The 6000-nt window shown below is 45.2% G+C and overlaps 2 protein-coding genes across 6 annotated transcripts in view; both read left to right on the top strand.

Annotated features, from left to right (window-relative positions):
• The window catches only part of LOC126575121 (YTH domain-containing protein 1), a 6227-nt gene extending 4850 nt beyond the window's left edge, over positions 1-1377 (top strand). Inside the window, exon 2 of the mRNA XM_050235667.1 lies at positions 1-1377. This exon is cut by the window's left edge and continues 1216 nt beyond it. The gene's annotated coding sequence lies outside the window, so the exon portion shown is untranslated.
• Positions 1378-4739: 3362 nt separating this feature from the next.
• The window catches only part of LOC126577927 (uncharacterized), a 53109-nt gene continuing 51848 nt past the window's right edge, over positions 4740-6000 (top strand). For 3 of the 5 annotated variants that reach the window (XM_050239998.1, XM_050239999.1, XM_050239992.1), the window contains exon 1: positions 4784-5531. The gene's annotated coding sequence lies outside the window, so the exon portion shown is untranslated. The other 2 variants (XM_050239994.1, XM_050239995.1) reach the window with 2 other exon arrangements.

Genomic DNA, 6000 nt, shown 5'->3' with positions numbered 1-6000 from the left:
ATCAAACTACCTATATTCACGCGATGGGTCGGTTGGTGGAAAGCGACGATTAGGCATAGCTCCGATTATCATACCCTCACCTCCTAAAAACTTCTTCACCGCTCCACCACCACCCAATGGCCGAAAGGTGAAACACGATCAGACGATCGCAGGATCACAGTTACTTCAGTAGAGTATCGCAATAGCATGATAACGATAACGCAACTAGTTTTACAACAACAACGTGCTCCCAACACGCCCACTCCCCCCTACCGATTAGAATCAGACCGTTGGGGATCGCACAGAATTGGATGCGATCACAATGGATGATTTAAGATATCGTGATACATTTTTATTATTTTCTAATCAACTTCTGAAAGCAACAAGAAAAAGCGAAGAAGTGGTAATTCTTACAAGTGTGCGTGTGCATGATTGTGCGAGTGCGGCGTACGTGTGTTCTACGTGTAGTATCTAAGAAGAAAGTACTAAGAACTTTGAAATTAGTAACGGTAAATGGCGCTGCGTTGTTAGGCACAATGAAGAGAAGTGTTCGCCACACAACACAATGAAAATGGTTGGTTAGGAATAACGACGACGCTGACGACGGTGACGATGGCGATGAGAGTTAGGCATACTAGATTAGTAGAGCTACTGCAAGGAATGCAAAGATCGCCGCATTCAGTTAGCATCTAAACAAACAACCACACACACACATACACGTAGCTATTCGCATCATAGTAAGCATAGATATATGAAAAAACCGATACACACACGCCTACTACATAAAATCAAACGAAATCGATGCAATCGGTGGTGTCCTGACGCCGCCGTGGCGCCCGCATAGTAGCGGTGGGCGAGCTGCAAACCGGAAACGAAATGAACATTCTCAAGGGGGAAGTGGTTGCGCAATATAACCACCAGTTGATCCCCTTATGCGATCCGCTACCGCCGCCCATGCTCATGGCCAGGCCATGCCAGCGCACGGCTATACACACCTATGATACACCGTATGAATGTATTCAATAAAGTTTGAACAAAAAAAAATAATACCAGCAAGTAAACGCAACCACAAAAGCATGAACTTTATGCCGTTGTAGGCACAATCGAATATGCAAAAGTGATCGAGTAGTGTATCGAGATGCTGGTAATGTGCGCGTGCGTGTGCGGTATTCGGCAGGAGAAGATCCTCCTGCCGCTCTTCGACAGCACACAATTTTGGTAAAACACCCTGTGGACAGTATTATGCGGCTCTGTGATTTTTATGTGTCAGAGAACGGAAGTAGTAGCAGCCATGGAAGCAACAGCAAGCAGCAAAAGTGTAGTGTTCGCCTTTACCCTGAAGGATCGAAACCATCGACGGTAGTTTTGGTGATGAAATATACAAGAACTTTCACCATTTCCGTCGTCCAGCTTCAGTATGGGTGGTGTTGCTAAACAGCTAAAACCTCAGAAGCGGGGACCAGTCGTTCTGAACGCTTGATGGCCTCTCCTAGATCGCCGAAGGAAGCCCACCGAGAAAGAGCGATGAAAGTGTATGAAACCGCCCGAGCGAAAGTAACCAGCAGTGCAATTCTTCTTGAAAAGTGCAATAAGGACATTGCCGGTCTTGTTCCTTCTCGTACCTGCCTTGCAACTGACCTGCGCTCTGGACAGTGCGAGTAAACGACGATCGACGAATCTTCTTTTTCGAAGAGATGCCTGCATAACATCGCTGATTTCGTTGCAGCAGTAGCAACATCAACAACAACCCAAAAGGATAAACACTGTGCAGCTTTTAATCATCATCAACAGCTGGCTTTTTTAGTCTGGTAGCTGCTGAGCGTGAATCTACAGATGAGGGAACCAAAAAGGACAACCACAGAGATGGAGAATTAGGAATGCAACCCTTGCAAATCGTCAACGTACAATGGTTGGAAGAAACGGAGCAGAATTTTAAAGACTTTTCTATTTTAGAACCTTGTTTTTGATGTATTTTGCAGTAGACTAATTATGGATTCCATGAATCCCTACTTGCGCGATGTTGAAGGTGGCACATGTTGACAAGACTGTTGGAACAACTTTCTATGAAAGAGTAGAACGTGCGATTTTTGCGCACATCGTGCCTAATGGAGACGCGTTTTGTCGTCGAATCTCACAAGAAGTAACTCATCTAGAAACAACGATCCAGATGGCTCTAAATTGTTAGTAAGCGAAAGGTAATAGCAAAGCTGGACAGGAGACAAAATGTACAGGAAAAAAAGAAGAGAATTTCTCAGCGCCTCGTGCTGAAGCAAGGAAGTCATAGAATGTCAATCACGACGTTGTCAGCTTCCGTGCGATAGATCGAGGGCCTGTATGGATAGTACAAGCAATACAAGATAGGCGATAAAACACCTGGACGTTTTCTAGGTCTTGAACACTGCATTTGGAATTGTACGTGCCTATACTGTTGCTCTGCGCTTTAACAGTGTTAATATTTGGTGTCTTGTAATGTGTCGACGCCGCATCGAAGTAGAAGTTCCTTATCCTTATGGTAAAAGCATCATATCAAAAGTGGCGCCACGTTGTGAACGTAATGTCTTTGGATTGTAGAGAAGGAACTGCCTGTCTATGTCTGAACTCGGAGGTTCGGATAAAGGAGACTGGCCATCCACATCAGCACACGGAATACCATTCGAGCGTGTCTTTAGAAAAAGGTCACTGTTGTGACTAACCCCGGCAAATGGCTGACGGCGATGTTGCGGTACAAGCGACATATATTTATTTATATATACAAACGTATTTACAATTTTGTGTGGACCGTTTTCTCTTTGCTATTCATTCGTATTGTCTCTGGTGATCAGCAGGTAATAGTTGCACTATTAGAAGAGCGTGTTGTGTTGAGCTAACAGACAGGTTAAATACTAGCCGTCGTGGTTGTAGAATTAGCCACTGAAAACATCGTACGGCGATTTTCGAACATACCGTACTCCAACAAACAATTCACTTCATCCTGGTAGACACAAATCCTTCAAGTATCATCACTCTTCCACATCTATACTCCTGGATACTGGACACATACCGCATCATTCGGGATAAATTCGCGGGGAAGCTTAACAATACATATGATGACATATAGCAAATGCTGAGATTGGTGTGTAATTTCTTACAACCTAATACGAGTGAAGATTTGGTGACAATCGACATAGTAAGATTTTATTAAATGAGCAACACAAGATCACAAGTGTTCGTTACACTGCACTGGTATGGCAAGAAGATATACAATAATGGAAAGTCAATGGCAATTGAAGAATTGTATGGGTGCAGTATACATCTTTTTCGGGGCCGTAGTCATTGCAGCATATTACTCTTTTCTCACGTGGATGCTTGATCGACGAATTGGTGAAACAAGTGCTATTGTCGGATTCGACATTGATAAAAGCCATATTTTTTTCAATGTATGTTAGAAACTGCGTATTTCCAAACAGCTAAAGTTGTTATTGTGAATGTACAGTTTCTTTAGTTTTGGAAACCCTTTGAACAAGTTACTGAGACGATGCAACCGATTATCATTTATTTTAATCATTTATATCGAAGGTATGTCCCAGCGATTGAAATCAATGTTGGTTAGATTATTACGCCTCAAGTCGACGCAGTTCATTTTGCGTCAGGTCAACGTTTGTAAGGCAGAAAAGGTCTTTCAAAGCCTTCAGGTTAAATGTTTTTAAAATACCATTTTTTAAAGATAAATGACTCAAAGCTTGCAGGTGCTGCAGAGAGGTAGGTAATCTTCGCATGGCACTTTTATGGACTTGCAACAGTTTAAGGACGTTACCCAACACCTTAATAGTGCGATGTCTCGGGGCAGATCGCACACGTATAAACTTCAAAAGACAGTCTGCCGGTATGGGCACGACTCGATCGGGGAACATCTCATACTGTACGCTTTCTGTAATCCTGCTCAACATCTGCGTGATCTCACCATCTGGGTACAGCATGGATACTCGATCGATTTGCAGCATAATCCACAGGTGGAAGGAGCAATGGTTGACCCGAAGAAATGTTGAGAACATCGCACTGGGATCGTGGTTGTTTCACTTGAATGCACGATTGCTCTTCAAGCCAACAGGAGAGGCGGCTCCAAGAGTATGCTTGGAGAATAAAAGGATTTGAGTAAATGCACGACACACTAAGTATGTTGAGAGCAAGACATACCAATGATTAACCACATTAGAATCCAACCGCTATGCATGGTAAGTATTTTACGATCAACGTGGACGATGGTTGACGACTTCTATACAACTGCATGGATTTCATGAACCACTCACAGACATATGGAATATGTGCAATATGCTCCACTAACAGAGATCTATTATTCACTCTCTAAGTGGTGCTGATTACCAGGTTGCGTATTTGATGGTTGGATAATGAAAGAAATCGAGAGACACTATTAGCTTCATAAAAAACATCGATTGCAGTAAGTTGTTAGATTCGTTTCGGTTTGGTATCGCACCTAAAAGATGATGCTTTACCATCGAGACGAGCGACGAATATCACAAATTGCCGAATCGAGAAACTTTCATCATGTGCGCCCGTTATGCCAGACCGAATGGTGCAAATTTTGAAAATCAGGGAGTTTTCCACTCCTGTTGCTCTCTCAATCAATGCTCATAAACATGAAACATAACGCCACCAACACAATCGCACGCGTTTCGTGTAGCTACACGAACGCTGAGTGTGTGGTGTGTGCACTCGGAACCTCGGGCACACACGTTCGGTTTCTCGCGAGTTCGTGTTCGTGTTTTTAAGTGGACGGTTGGGCCATCGGAGTGAGGTCTCGGTAAGAAAATATGTTTTCCCCAACAGTGCAGCTTTCCGCAAGGATACTGTGAAAATTGAAACCAGGATTCGAATCCTGGAGACCCGCTGGGGTTGGTGTGTGTGTACGAACCACTTGAAATAGTTCCAGCATTTTGCAATATCCTTTTCCCGTGCCGTGCTCGTGAGGTGAATCTGGTTAAGAATCTTCTTTTTTTTTTGCGCAAGAACGTTTCGGGGTGTATTTGTGATGCTGCCGCTGTTCTTGTGCGTGTGCGTGTGAGTCAGCTCGCGGCCCAGAACGAAAACAACGCGATCTTGGGCCCCGCGGCTTCTCGAATCCTTTTCGCTGTGTCCTGGGAGTAGGATTTTCCCGGAATCCCCTTTGCCCGTTTTCCGTGAAATGGTTCGCGAGGAAAATCCAGATTTGCCCCCAAAACGCTCAGTGCTTGGGGCAGAGTTGAAATAAAGCAGCAAAAGTGATTGGTTTCATCTCGTTCATCTCGGATGCATGGATGCGCGTGGTTGATGGTTCATGCGGTTGGTTAAATGTTTTGTGTATCCCAAGGTGATGCCGAAAGAGTGTTGAAAACGTAAGAGAGGAGAAAAAAAGTGATGAAAATTGGTCTGAACCGGAAAAAAGGAAAATCCTTCTGGCGTGCGTGCTAGTACAGTGTGCGTGTGGTGCGCGTGTGTTTGGCTCGAAGTGAAACGATTCATCTCCATCAAAGCAAGCGACGGCGGCCAGCGGTGGAAAGATCGGCGCGATTCTTGCGGTAATTGGAAACCTTATCTCCGTTCTGTTCTGCTAGGATGCGATCTGAGGAAAATTTAAAGGGCGGACCCAGACACACCCAAAGATACACTGACACACCCAGATGAAAACCGCTACACACACAATCGCACACGGCGCCTCCCCCTTCCCCCTCCTCGCCATAAAGCGTTCGGGTCGTGGAGCGCGCTTTCGTCCTTTTCGGGGTGGAACCTCCCTCCGCTACCCCTCCACCGGGTTGTCATACGATCGGTGTTAAAGGGGTGCAATCGAGAGGGTGAAATATTAATTCAAAAGATGGTGGTTCCTTTCATCGGCCCAGTTGTGTGGGCTCGATCGGGGAGACCTCTCGGCACCAGCCGGTGGGGTAGACGGAGAAGGTGGAGAACCCCGTCGTCCCGGCTACGGATCCTTTTCGCTCAGGATGCCGGAATTCGGTCTCGGCGCATGCGGTGCAATCACCGCACCTACGG

Source organism: Anopheles aquasalis, chromosome 3 (assembly GCF_943734665.1).
Source record: "Anopheles aquasalis chromosome 3, idAnoAquaMG_Q_19, whole genome shotgun sequence".
NCBI classification, from domain to species: domain Eukaryota; kingdom Metazoa; phylum Arthropoda; class Insecta; order Diptera; family Culicidae; genus Anopheles; species Anopheles aquasalis.
This window is presented reverse-complemented; position numbering and strand designations above follow the sequence as displayed.